A 14,978-nucleotide genomic window follows, 5' to 3' on the forward strand; every position below is an offset into this window, starting at 1 on the left:
TGTGGTAGAAGACTGAGATTAGAGAGGATAGCCAGAGGTCAGATTATGCAGGACTTTACATGCCACAATAAATTTGGATTTTGTAGCAAGTGTGAGAAGACAATGAAGAGTTTTGAGCAGTGATGTGATTTATGTTTTAAATAGACCACTCTGGCTAATCTAGGTGAAAACTGATGGTGGCTTGAAGGGATACTAGTAGGCAGAGCAAAGTACTACAAAGAGATATATTTTGAAGGTAGAGCCAAATGGCTTAGAGATTGGATGTACGACATGAGAAAAAAGGAAAAATCAAGATGATCTCTAAATTTTTGGCCTGACAAGAGAATAGTGGGTGCATATAAACATGCTATAGTGTCTCCTATTCAAAGACACACACACGCGTGCGCACACACACAAACACCCCTCCCTTGACACCCACATCCTCCTTCAAATACAATTTCTTTCTTTCTTCCCTTTTACATATAGCAAAGCTTCTCAAAAGAACTATCTACTTACACTATCTCCACTTCCTCCCCCTTCTGTATGCCAACTAACACCCTATTTCACTAAAAGTAGTCTTGTCAAGATTACTAATCATCTCCATGTTGCCAAATCAAATGGTCACTATTCTGTTCTCACCTTATTCAAACTCTCAGCAGCATTCAGCATAACTGACCTCCCTCTCTTTCAAATGCTCTACTTTCTCGGCTTCTGGAGAAGCACACTCACCTGGCTTTCCTTCTATCTTTCCGTCTACTCCTGTCTCCTTTGCAGACTCTTCCTTCACTAGCTATCCTCCAAATGTCCAAGGCTAGGAACCTCCACTCCTCATACACTACACTCTCCCTGTGATGATCACATCCATTCTCATGGCTTTACATGTCATCTATATGTTGATGATGCCCAAGTTTCTATCTCTAGCACAAAAGCTCTCTTTCAGACTAATAACCATCTGTTAGACAACTCTGCCTGCACTTAAGTCTCTTAAACCTACATGAACAAATGGAACTCTTGGTTTCCACAGCATCATGAAATTTTAGTTATATTCACTTACTTATTATACATCTCCTTCAGTAAACAGTAAGCTTCACAGAGGAGAAACTAAGTCTGTTGTGTTTATCAATGTATACCTAGCAACTAAACAGGGCTCAGCAAGAGTAGACACTAAGATTTACCGTACCCTGTCTCTGCTCTCAAAATATTCACATATTAACAGGAGAGGCAAATACGGGAACCACAATGACAGTATAACATGGTAAGTGCCACTAAGAGCAGTGAGAGAAAGCACATGAGTGCTGCACGAATCCAGAAGGGGGGCCTTTAATAGCCTAGGAGTCAAGGAAGACTTTCTTAATAAAGTTACTCCAAAGTTTATTTTTGTAGGATAAGAATAAGTATAGCTATTAAATGCCTACTATATATTTTTTCTTTTTTTGATGAGGAAGATTAGCCCTGAGCTAACATCCGTTGCCAATCTTCCTCTTTTTTTGCTGAGGAAGATTGGCCCTGAGCCAACATCTACACACATCTTCCTCCACTTTGTACGTGGGACGCTGCCACAACATGGCTTGATGAGCGGTGTGTAGGTCTGCACCCAGGATTGGAACCTGCGAACCCCGCGCCACTGAAGCAGAGTGCGCAAACCCAACCACTACGCCACCGGGCCAGCCCCGTATTTTTTCTTTTTTTATAGAATTATTTTTAAGCTTTATTTATACCTTCAAGGTAGGTATAAATATCTTCCCTTCTATATATGAAGCTTAGAAAGATTAAAAACCAGCTAGTAAGTGGTAGAACTAGAATTTGAACTGAGGTCAGTCTGCTTTTAAATTCCTTCCCTTTCCTTTATTTTTTTGTGCTATATCACAAGGTGTCACTAAAAATAATATCTTTCATACTTGCCACCTACCATTTATTTGACCTTAAATAAATCACTACACCTCCTGACCTCCATTTTCAGCATGGGGATCAATTAGCCCCCTCCTTTGCCTTTATTATTAAGGATTGAGGCTCAGTTTTAAACTAGTCAGTGAGCAACCCTAGGCATTTCTTTCAAGCTGCAGCATCCAAGCATTTTTCATGGCTGAAAATGCATTCAGGAACAACCACAGTAACATCTGTACAGCACTTTACGGTTTACAAAGCAGTTTCAAAATTCATTATTTCATTTGATTTTCACCAACCCTATGAACTATTAAATACCTACTTTATAGAGGCCAACAGAAATAAAACGCCTGGTCTAGCTCCATCTGGTCTCTGGACTCTACAGCCCACCAGAAATTGAATTTAAGAAAATGGAGGTGGAGGGAAGGAGAGGAAGAAAGCAAATGACTCATAGAGGGAGCTCAGCACCCTTTGTGACCTAGAGCCAGCAGAAGTTAACAGGGACCAAGTCTGGTTCCCTTCCAAGGTAATGAGGGTTTGTCCATGGCACAGTGACCTACCACATGGAATTGTTCTTTTTTCATGTCAGCAGTACCTAGAGTCTAGCCCCACAGGGAGGAAGAAAAGAGAATATAAGAAAACTTTTTGTACACTATATGTACACCCAGGGCCAGAAAATAACACAGTATCACTTTTAGAGAAGACCTGAGTTTAGGTTCCAGCTCTGCCACTGACTTGATAAATCAAAAGATCCCTCTGTGTTATCACAGCCCCTTGGGCTTCTCTTACATCACATGTACTTATCACATAAGGTTACAGAAACCCATACTCCTTGACCTGCATTGGAAGGCAGCAACTGAGTCTAATTTCCATTTTGGTATCCTCCAGCACCAGGCACCATAAATAACATAGAATAGATGGTTCAGAGAATGTTTGATGTGGATGGATACCACGTTCAAACCTTTTTGTATATATACACATTCCATATTCTAGTCTCGACAGTGAGTGCCAGGAAAACAGCAACCTCGTCTTCCTATCTCTGCTTCCCCTCTCACTCTCCTAGTTTGAGGACACTGCTCAAGACAAGTTTGCAAGTAGAAACAAACCAGTCCAAAAAATTAGCCTTCAGAGGGAAAGAGAATTCACCTATATGGTCCTCTTTCCCAAACTATAGTCTTTCCCACCACATCCACCTCTACCCCAAAGAACCTCTATCTTGCCCCAGCCACCCTCTTCTTCAAAAGACCACTGTTCTCTCCATCAAGATTCCTTCTCTCCCTCCACCCCACCCCTGCTAACCCTCTCTTCTTCCCTAGGTTCATAGGTCTACCTCTTTTCCTCCAGGTCAGCAATGCCTCAGAGCTGCCAAAGAGTCTTTGTTCCTCTTCCAGGCACTCATTCCACTAAAGAGAGTCTGAGCTTCTGTCCAGCCCTACTGGACACTCTTGCTCTTCTCACACTCTAGTCTTCAAGCCCCTCACTTCCCATCTTGCTTACTCCCTACTGCCTGCCGCTGCCTACTCCCCTCCAGGAAGGAGGTGCAGGACAAATCGAGGAAGAAAGATTGCTTATTGGCAGGCCCAAAGCAAGGCACAGAGGCAGTAAGAAGAGAGACTGGCACTTGGAGAAGATAGAATTTGTAGGTGGAAGCTGAAAGCAAGAGAGTTAGGTAGGAAACAGAGTGTTCTGACCTCACAGACACCACAGCAAAGGTCCCTAACAAACCAGTAACCTACTAATAATGAGAAAGCTTAACCATGATTTCTAAGGGGAAAAGAGAAAAAGCCTAACGAAGAGAAGAAGGACTCAAGAAAAGGAAGGAAAAACTGGCTATGGAGAAGAAGAAATAAGAAAGAGGAAGCATGAGGAGAGCAGGAAGAAGAGAGAACAGGGGGCGGGGGTGGGGGTGGGTAGGGGGCAGGACAGGAAAATAATCAGGAGTTGGAAGTTGAAAGAAAAGTGGAGAGAGGAAGACAAGGAGCAGAGTCATAGAAAAACTAGGGAGAGCAAGGAGGTCCAAAATAATCAAGGTAGGTTAGTATCAGGCCTGACATGTGTTTCTTGGTCCCAGACAATCAAGAAGGAAAGAATTATAGTGATTAAGACATTACAAAGCCCCAAGGTCTGTCATGAACTTGGCAGAGTATGGGGGGAGCTCCAGAGAAGATAGCCTAGTTAAAAGCAGCTTTATGCCTAAGTATAGAAGAATTGGCCAGTTTGGGGAAAAAACATTAACATACCTCGACCTGCTTCTTCCCAATCCCACCTCCCTACACCCAACATACCTACACTCAACACTAAAATAATCAGCATTCTCAACTTCTGCCTTGCCCATGAAGCCACTGGGTCCAGAGCAGACCTGCAAGATGCCACCCAAAAGGCTGGTTGGAAGACACGATGTTAAGGTCTGCTTCCTAAGTTCACCTGTCTCCCACAGTACTGAGGGAGACATCTCTACAGCCCATTCTTGGGCTTTCAACCAGCTCACTTTTCCAAAAGGCAGTTTGACAGCCTGGGAAAGCCAGAGTTACAAACAGAATGTCAAGTCCTTCACTGCACAGATAAGGAAACAGGCCCATAGAAGCTGCCTGAATAGGACCAGCCCCCCAGGTCTCCTATCTCCTAGTTTTACTCCACTTCTTAACAGGTCACTTACAATATAATGCTCCTTCTCTGCACCCAAGAAAAAAGGCCCCACAGTCCCAGAAGGCCAGCAGCTAAGCGAAGGCAGAGGAAGGGATCATCCTAGTCACCAAGCAGAAGGGTGCTTGCAAAGGAGCACAGCTCCTGAGGCAGAGCAGTTCCCCAAAAACCAGCTTCCCCTTCATACCCTTCCCTAGTCAGAGCTGACTCCAGCGCTGGCCTAGGCCTGGGTGAGCACATCTGAGGGTTCCACCCCTCAGCCCCTTCTCTCATCTTTAGAGACCCTAAATCTACCGGACCCCGCGTCACCACTCCCCGGAAGCCGAGGGAGACCCCCCCTCCCCAGCACCGCCCAGCTGGGCGCGCCTCAGGCCAGGCCGGCATACCTGGTGGGGGGAGCTGGCCCCGGCATCTCTGGCCACTGTTTTTGTCGCACAGCCGCACCTCTCCTGCCTGGTCGACCACACAACGCCCTGGTTCCACCCGTGCCGCTCTACTCGGCAGGGGCCGGGCTCCCAGCGGCTCAGCCGCCCCAGCTCCCAGTGCAGCACGCTCCCGCCCTCGCAGGGCGCTGCGAAAGCGCTGCTTCGGGGTTGGCAAAGCAGAAGGGGCGGGGGAAGGAGGGAGGGAAAGAGGCGGGAGTAAGCAGCGCTTCTCCTTTCCCTGAAGAGCTGAGGGCGGGGAGACTATTACCTTCCCACCCTCTCAGCCATTCTCCCCTACCTAGTCTCCAGCAGGAGGTAATTTCTCACTGAGACCAGCTTTCCAGGGCCTGTGCGAGTCCAGAGTAAACCCCAGAGTCAAGGAAGAGAACCAGAGCTCCTCCCTGCCTTAGTTTCTGCAGCTGGGTCTGGACCCCAGGACAATTCAGGTCAAACCTAAGATTCTATCAGATTAGGCTTCAGGGAAAGAGATGCACCCACCTCCTCAGCAAAGGCGTCAGGTTCTAATTCTAATGCCCCAGGGAAAATGCTGGGTGGGCACTTATACCCGTCTAAGCAAAGACAGCTCAGCAGCAGCTACCATTTATTAAGTGCTACTGTGTACTAGGTTTTTTACAAAATGTTATGTCTATCTCATAAAACCTTACGAAGTAAGGACTCTACCAATTCAAATATGTCAAAACTGAGGTCAAGGAAGAATGTAGTTTCATACAATAAGTATTTCTTAAGCACATATCGTAAATCAGGCATTGTAATGGGCCGTGAGCTGGACGACACATTACAGGACATTTACCACCCCTGGCCCAGACCCCCTAAATGCCAGCAGTGCTCCCCAATAATTGAAACAATAAAAAAAAAAAAAAAACACCTTCACACATTTCCGAATGCCCCCTAGGAGGTAATATTACTTGGCCAACTCCCCCTCTATTTTCTGCTCTTGAGAGATATGGCAGGAGTCAGATTATGCAAGGTCTCTTCCAGGTCTTAACTAGGAGTTTAAGTTTTGTTCTAAGTTGTAGCAATGGGAAAGTTTTGGAAGGTTTTAAGCAGACCGACAAGATCTAAAAGATTACTGAATGCTGAATGGAGAATGGGGGGGGGGGTGATGGAAACAAGAAAATAAGTTAGTAGATTTTTTCAGAACTCCAGGCAAGAGAAGATGGTAATGATTTAGACTACTATGTTAGAAGATGAAATGAAAAGAAACAAGCATATTCTAAAGATACAGCTTGGAAGAAGCAGCAGCAGAAATTGGTAAAAGACAGAATATGATGAGTGAGACAGAGTGACTTCCCCAAGACTACACAGCCAGTAAATGGCCGAGTCGTCCCAACTCTGGTCTGACTACTAAGCCTATGCTTTATTTCTCTCTGCCATGTTAGGCAACTTTATATCAACTGCCATATCCCCCTCCCTACTGCCTGGCAAAGAGCTGGTGACCAGCATTATGCCTGATCAATGATTTAACCATGCTAGAGAGAAAGTTCATGGTATTTATCCATTTTGCCTGACAGATGTCTACACCTCCATTCAATGTGCCCAAATTAATCTAATTGCAGAAGGATGTAGGGGAAGAATTCCATAAGGATAAAAAGAACTCTTCTGTTAAGTATCGTTCACTCTTCCTAGACTCTTGGGGGTACCTGTGCTATTCCAATTACCAGAAATCCCAAATTTTGTGGAGGAGACAGGGAATTTCTTGAAGACATCCACATTATGGAGAGAAATGGTCAATAATACAGACTGGGGGATGTGCTGCACTATGAGAACTCAGCTTCAAAGTAGGTTTAGGATGTTCTTTTGACCCACAGCCTTGTCCTTCATCTCAATTTATACAGGGTGGATGAGAGGCAGAAATGGTCCTCTGCCTTGGATACAGTTTTTCAAACTAATGATCAATAATCATAGCATCTGATCTTACCCAACTTCCCACCCCATGCAGCATCCTCTTATAGATGGTTTTCCAGGCTCTGCTGGAACATACATAGGAACAGAGAGCTCACTTGCAACTAGCACTAGGAGACAGAGCTTCCTAACATTCAGCCAGGTGCCTCTCTGTAAACTTCCAATTCCACCTCCTGGAGCATTCAGAAAACATCCTTCAGGGCAAGTCATATTAAACAAAGGCTTTCAGATATGTGTGTATGATGATCTGTCAAGGTCTGTACTTTTTCTCTTCTCCAGGATAAATATCCCCAGTTCTTTTAATCATTTGTTCATTCAGCAACTATTTAAGCATCTTATACAATCTACTGGGGCTAGACATCAGTGAACAGGACCACACTTTCAAGGAGTTTATGGTCTTGGTATGGTGGTTTTCAACTCTCCCTGTGCATCAAAATTACCTGAGAAGGTTTTAAAATATATACTGAAGTCCTAGCAGAGATTTTGACTCAATTGGATTGGGATGTGGCCGAGGCAATATATCTTTACGGGTATAACTATAGCTATATAGATGTCTGTCAGAGGACTAACACTACCTGACCTCAAGACTTACTATAAAGCTACAGTGATCAAGATAGTGTGGTACTGGTGAAAGAACAGACAAACAGATCAATGGAATAGGATAGAGACCCTGAAACAGATCTACACAAATACAGTCAACTGATCTCTGACAAAGGAGCAAAAGAAATTCAATGGAGAAGGATAGTCTTTTCAATAAATGGTGCTAGAACTGGACCTCCACATGCAAAAAAACTAACCTAGACACAGACGACGCTTTTTACAAAAATTAATTCAAAATGTATCATACACCTAAATGTAAAATACAAAACTATAAAATGTCTAGAAGATAACATAGGAGAAAATCTAAATGACCTTAGGTTTGGCAATGACTTTTTAGATACAACACCAAAATCAGGATCCATAAAAGAAAAAGTTGATAAGTTGGACTTAATTAAAATTTAAAACTTCTGTCCTGCAAAAGACACTGTTAAGATAATGAAAAAGACAAGTCACAGTCTTGAGAAAATATTGGCAAAACACATATCTGATAAAGGACTTGTATCCAAAATATAAAAGAACTCTTAAAACTCAACAATAAGAAAACAAACCACCCAATCAAAAAATGGACAAAAGATCTAAACAGACACCTCACCAAAGAAGATATAGAGATGGCTAATAAGCATATGAAGAGATAATCAACATCACATGCCATTAGGGACTTGTAAATTAAAACAACAATGGGATGCCACTACATACCTATTAGAATGGCTAAAATCCAAAACACTGATAACATGAAATGCAGGCAAGGATGTGGAGAAACAAGAATTCTCATTCACTGCTGATGGGAATGCAAAATGGTACAGCCACTTTGGGAGATAGTTTGGGAGTTTCTTACAAAGTTAAATATAGGCTTACCATACAATCCAGCAATTGCACTCCTAGGTATTTGCCCAAATGAGTTGAAAATTTATATCCACACAAAAACCTGTCCACAAATATTTATTGCAGCCTATTCATAATTGCCAAAAATTCAGAAGCAACCAAAATATCCTTCAATAGATGAATAGATAAACATCTATACAATGGTGTCAATTTATTCAGCAACAAAAAGAAATGAACTATCAAGCCACTCTAAATGTGTGTATACTGCTAAGTGAAAAAAGTATGAAAAGGCTGATTCTAACTATATGATATTCTAGAAAAAGCAAAACTACAAGAAACAGCAAAAAGATCAGTGGTTGCCAAGAGTTCAGAAGGGGGTTGGGGGTAGAGATGAACAGGTGGAACACAGAGCATTTTTAAGGCAGTGAAACTATTCTGTATGATAGTATAATGGTGGATACATGACATTATGCATTTGTCAAAGCCCAAAGAACTGTACAACATAAAGAGTGAACCCTAATATAAACTATGGACTTTAGTTAATAATAATGTATCAAGGTGGTTACCAGGGGCAAGGGGGATGGGGGGTGGGCAGAAGGGGTGAAGGGATGCATTTATATGGTGACTGACAAACAATAATGTACAACAAAAATTTCAGAATAAAGGAAAATAATAATGTATCAATATTTGTTCATCAATTATACCACACTAATGTAAGATGTTGGTAACAGAGGAGGTGCAGGGATGACTGGGAGAGAGGGAGTATATGGGAGCTCTTTGTACTTTCTGGTCACTTTTTCTGTAAGCCTAAACTGCTCTAAAAATAAACTCTATTAAAATAAAATAAAAAATAACAGAAAAGTGTCAAGCAAAAAAAAATACAAGATAAAGCTCGTTCTTTTTTATTAGATTCATCAGACATAAAATTACTGTCAAATTGCTGTAAAAGTTTCTAAATACTCTCAATTTCTATGCTTACTTCATTGCAGACTAGGAACAGTTAGACTCTACTTTGAGTAGTGGTGATCTAGGGCACCTTCCACTAAACACAGTCCTGTTTGTAATGACCCTCTTACTGCCTGCTACCCTAAGGGGAACATGATACTCCAAGTGCAGTCTGTCCCCTTCAGAACATAGTTGGACTATCACCTCCTTTAACTGAACTTGGTGCTTCCAATAACTCAGTCTGAAGCTGCATTAGCTTTTTAGCCACCACAATGCCTTTGGCTGACATTGAGTTTAGACAGCCAAAACCACCATTTTCATAAGAATAGAATCATGCTAGACCTCCTCCAAGCCTGCCCATATGTTGCCATTTCTTTGAGATTGAAAATGTAGAACTTCATTTTCATCCTCCTTAAATTTCATCTTGTTGGCTTCAACCCATCTTTTCAAGCTCTGTCTCTCTCTGCCATCTAGCATAGTTTTCCCTTCCCCTTTGTCACCTGCAAATCTAACAAAAGTATGCTCTCTCTTCAAACATTTATCAAACATCTACCATGTGCCCTTGCCTGTATTAGGTTTCACGGATTTAAGATGATCTAGAAATGGCCTGTGTCTCCAGGAATCACCACTAATAAGGGAGGCTGGCATATAAAAACTTGTAAAAAGTACTGCACTAGAAAACTGAATAAGCAAAATAAAGAGGATAGGGTAGAAAAAACAATGAAATACAATGAAATATGTATCATACAGGACCACTACTGTCTTCAGCCAGAAAGATCAAATTCAGGCATCTTCTATTTTAGATTTCAGTTCTCAAAAACCAGATGCTTGTTTGGTAACAGAAGACTGACTAGCTGGCTCACACACACACTGTCTCTTTCAATGGTGGGTGCTGCTATAAGAAGCTTGGCTCCGTCTTATGAAACACAAGATTCATGAAATTGAGGCACATTGGTAAGAAGCCACTAGTTTTATTTATTACTGAGGGCTAATAGCTTATAATCAAGGAAGAAACTATTAGCTAAAGAAATGAAAAAGAAGAATCAAATGAGGTAGAAGGGACTTCAGAGATGAAACTGTACAGTCAAAGAAAGAAATTAAATCCTAAAGGTATCAAATGATTTGCCCAAGTTTACACAACAAGTTAGCAGTTAACTTGATTTAAGTGCAATAACTCCTTACATTTATATAGTCCTTTGGTTTACAAAGTAAATAATTTACAAGTTTTTCTTCCATGGACCTTGATGAGAAATGTTTTGTCTATGTAGTCATCTTAGGCCTGGCCAGGCCCTTTCAGGTCACTCACCTGGCTTCTGTAGGCATAGGAGTTTGCATCCCTGGTAACACTATATAAAGGCTAATGATCAGTAATAATTAGCAAATTTTGTTTAGACACTACAGCTTTCAATCTAATGGCTTATGTATTTAACTGATGACTACCACGATTATAGTGCCTATAAAATTTGAAAATGATTGTTTTTGATTCTTTTGCAACCACAAATAATTTTAAGAACAATACATTTACTGATTGAGAATTACAATCTTCTGATATCACCAGAAAGTCAGTCAACAATGATGATTTTGGTTATAAAATACTTATCTAATATACCATTCTTTCTTGTAATTAGATGGCAAGGCCGTTGCCTATTAAGGACTCTCCATGAAACGAGGTGAAGTGTAAAATAAACAAATAACAATAATAGCTTACAAAAATACTGCAAGAAAAGAAATAAGCAACGAACCGATGGAAATGAAAAAAAGGGCAAAATCTATTCAGAGGCAGTCAGTACAAAACAACTCATAAATCAAAATGTACTTGAAGTTCAAACAAGTCAAAAAAGTGCAGAGAAGGGAGACATTAATCACATCTGTAGAGCTGGGAAAAGTTTTGTGGAGGAAGACAGTATTTGGGTTGGGTATTGAAGAATGAGGAGAATTTTCATAGAAGTTTGAGATTGGGGATAAGGGTAGAGAATTCTCTTTGAGGGAACCATAGAAGCAAAGGGCTAAAGAAGAAAAAAGGATGAGCTCTGTTTAGGAAACAGTAAATAATCTAGTCATTCAAGGAAATAGTAAATAACCTCATCATTCATTCACCATTTACCGAACATATTCTATATGCCAGACACAGTGCTAGTAGTGAGGGATGCCAACATGAGGAGACCTAGTTCCTACTTTCAAGAAGCAAAGTAGGGCCGGCCCCGTGGCTTAGCAGTTAAGTGCGTGTGCTCCACTGCTGGCGGCCCGGGTTTGGATCCCAGGCGAGAGCGATTAAGTGCGTGCACTCCACTGCTGGTGGCCCGGGTTCGGGTCCCGGCCGCGCACCGACACACCGCTTCTCCGGCCATGCTGAGGCCGTGTCCCACATACAGCAACTGGAAGGATGTGCAACTATGACATACAACTATCTACTGGGGCTTTGGGGGAAAAAATAAATAAATAAATAAATTGTTTAAAAAAACAAATAAAGAAGCAAAGTATTTTGAAGGACAATAGAAGACAAAGATGTGTCACAGACGGTCAGACTTAACAGGTCTACAATCTGTTCCTTCTTCAGTTGTCCCCCTCTCAATAAATGGCAATTCCACTCTTTCAGTTAGTCAAGCCAAAAATCTGATTCATCTTTGACTCAACTTTTTCTATCACCTCTACATTGATTCCATCAGCAAGTCCTATCAACTCTACCTTCAAAACATATCTACAATCCAATCACTTCTCATCACCTTTACTAATACCACTTTGGTTCAAACCACCAGCAACCTTTATCTAGAATAGTGGTTCTCAATGTTTGGGGATGGAGAGGAGAGAATTTGCTCCCCAGGGGAAATCTGGCAATGTTTAGAGAAATTTTTGTTGAAACAATTGGGGAGGTGCTACTGGTAGTGGGTAGAGGTCAGGGATGCTACTAAACATCCTACAATGCACAGGATCGCCCCTCACAACAAAAAATTATCTGGCCCAAAATGTTAACAGCCACTGTGGAGAAACTCTGATTTAGAATCCTGAAACAGTCTCTTAACTGATCCACTCTTGCCTCCCAGAATGATCCTTTTATAATGTAAGTCTCAGATCACACTACTCTCTTCTGCTCAAAATCTTCCAGTGGCTTCCCAAACCACTCAATATAAAACTGAAGTCCTTATAAAGACCCACAAAGCCATACGTAATCTTATCTCCCTCCCCTTTCTCCCTCCATCTCACACTGCTACATCTGTGACCTGGTCTCCTACTTCTCCCTCCTTCACGCACTCTGCTCCAAGAACAAAGGCTTCCACCAACAGGCTATGTATATGCCCATCTCTAGACCTTTGTACTTATGGTCACTGCCTGAAAACACATTTCCCCCCAGATATCCATATGACTTGTTCCCTCACTTCCTTCTGGTTTCTACTCAAATGTCACTTTATCAAAGGTCTTCTTTGGGCACTCTTTACAAAATGAAAAAAATCTCTCTCCACTCCACCTCAGCACATTTTATTTCCCCCTACCCTGCTTTATTTGTATCCATAGCACTTATCATCAACTGACATATTTATTTGCTTACAGCTGACTCCCTCCAATAGAACATATGCTTCATAAGGGCAAAGACTTTGTCTTTATCTCCAGACCTCAGAACTATTCCTTGCACACAGCAGGTAACTGATAACTAGTGGCTGAACAAATGAATGAGTGAATGGATGAATGGAGCTGGAAACACCAATCAGAAACAAACTACAGAGAACCTTGAAGGCCAGAAAAGAAATGTGGATGCAATCTTCGAACTGGCCTAAACAAGTGATTACCCAAGAGTGATTGTCTTCTCATCCAGTCATACAAATCACCTTGTGCCCTCTACCAGAGGGGGTGGGGGGGCAGGGGGAGAGAGAGAGAGGGAAAGAGAGAGAGATGGATGGATAATTCTATTTTATATCAGTATAAGTACATTATAATAATCAGAGGTATCTAATAATGAAATGGACAATCTTTAAGGTATTAACAACTCCAACCAACCCCTCAGCAGTGAGGATGTAGTAACAAATTACTCTCCCACAATTTTCCCCTCTGCTTGTTGTTTGGGACTCAGCTCAGATGTCACCACCTCTACAAAGCTTTTCTAGAATCACTCCTACTGATGGCCCTCAGAGCAATCTACCCAAACACTTATCCCAATTTACTAAAAGTATTTGTTAATATATTGTTATAGACTGAATTGTTGCCCTCCCCCTCAATTCATACGTTGAAGTCCTAACCCCTCCTGTGACTGTACTGGAGGTAGGGCCTTTAAAGAGGTGATTAAGGTTAAATAAGGTCATAAGGGAGAAACTCCAATCCAAGAGAACTGCTGTCCTTATAAAAGAGGAAGAGACACCAGAATCTCTCTCTCTCTGTCATATGAGGACACAATGAGAAGGTAGTTATTTGCAAGCCAGGAAAAGAGCTCTCATCAGAAACCAAACCCTGCAAGAACCTTGATCTTGGACTTCTCAGCCTCCAGAACTGTGAGAATATCAATATCTATTGTTTAAGCCACCCAATCTATGGTATTTTGTTATGGCAGCCTGTGCAGACTAAAACATATACCTTTTCACCTCTAAACTGGAAAGGTACTATATCTCCTCATTTATTATCATATCCCCAGCCCAGAATAAGACAAATTTAATAAAACATAGGCACTACTACATATTTTTATGGAATGATCTAGAGTACATATTTTTAAAAATCATATTAAAAAGTCATTGAAGTCAAATGATTTTCAAATGCCTAACCAATATCCATTTTTCCCTTCATCCTTGCTAAGTAAATCCTAATTTTGTCCAGGAAGGCGAAGAGACAACTAAATATTCATTTCCCAGCCTCCCTTAAAGTCTGGTGTGCCTATGTGACATAGTGCTAGCCATTAAGTCATACGAGAAGCTTCTAAGAATTCTGGGAAAATGGTTGTTTTAATTATAAAATAGGACATAGGAGGAATGCTAGTTCTACCTTTCTCCCTTCTTCCTCAGTGGAGCTACAGTAGCCATCCTGTAACCATGAGGGCATACGCACAAGGGTTGAAAGCAAACGCTCTACAGCTGCAGAGTGGTAAAACAGATCCAGAAAGAGCCTGGGTACCAAATGGTATTGTATCTGAACCTGTGCCAGCAACCAACCACCTTCCTCCAAACTTCTTGTTAAGTGAAGAAAATTAATCCCTACATTTTAAATCATGGTTAGGTTTTCTACTACTTAAAACTGAAGACATTCCTAATTGGTACAAATAAGAAGCATATTAGAGAATCAAAAGGAAGAGGATTCTTACTAGTCTGAAACATTAATTCCTTATCAGCTACAGGTCCCTAATCATAAATGAATTCCTCTTATTAGCATGAGATTGGAGCAGGTCTAGCAAATTAAGACAATACAGATTAGATAGGAAAGGAGGACTGAATGGTCCCAGAAGCCAGGCAATCACTCTCCCTAATAATTCCTTATTTTTATACAGAATAACAGTATAACCCTGTCTACTTCAGAAATGGCTTTCAGGTTGCTTACATGTAGACACAGACAGAGATAGAGATGAGATACAGAGAGACATATATCTTAGGACAATGATAATCATCAGTGGCATACAGGTCATAAAGTAACAGAAAATTACAGCAAGTACAAAAAATCCATGCTAGAGGTAGCTATTGCAATTCATGACCAAATTTTGCTCTGAGCATCCTGGAAGCCAAACCAAATTCAAAAGGAAGGGAGTGAAACTCAAACTAATCAACTCTCATTGTCTGATGGAAGAAA

General features: G+C 41.4%; 1 protein-coding gene across 4 annotated transcripts in view; it reads right to left on the reverse strand.

The window, feature by feature from the left end:
- Positions 1 to 14,978, reverse strand: part of PAK1 (p21 (RAC1) activated kinase 1) — a 134,443-nt gene that overhangs the window by 69,524 nt on the left and 49,941 nt on the right. Inside the window, exon 1 of one of the 4 annotated variants that reach the window (XM_014790355.2) lies at positions 4,893 to 5,079. The exons of 2 other annotated variants lie outside the window; for them this stretch is intronic. The gene's annotated coding sequence lies outside the window, so the exon portion shown is untranslated. Of the gene's footprint in view, positions 1 to 4,892; positions 5,080 to 14,978 lie in introns of those variants that run through there. One more of the 4 variants, XM_004434030.3, reaches the window with a different exon arrangement.

Source organism: Ceratotherium simum, chromosome 7, assembly GCF_057802395.1.
Source record: "Ceratotherium simum simum isolate JZ-2026a chromosome 7, ASM5780239v1, whole genome shotgun sequence".
NCBI classification, from domain to species: domain Eukaryota; kingdom Metazoa; phylum Chordata; class Mammalia; order Perissodactyla; family Rhinocerotidae; genus Ceratotherium; species Ceratotherium simum.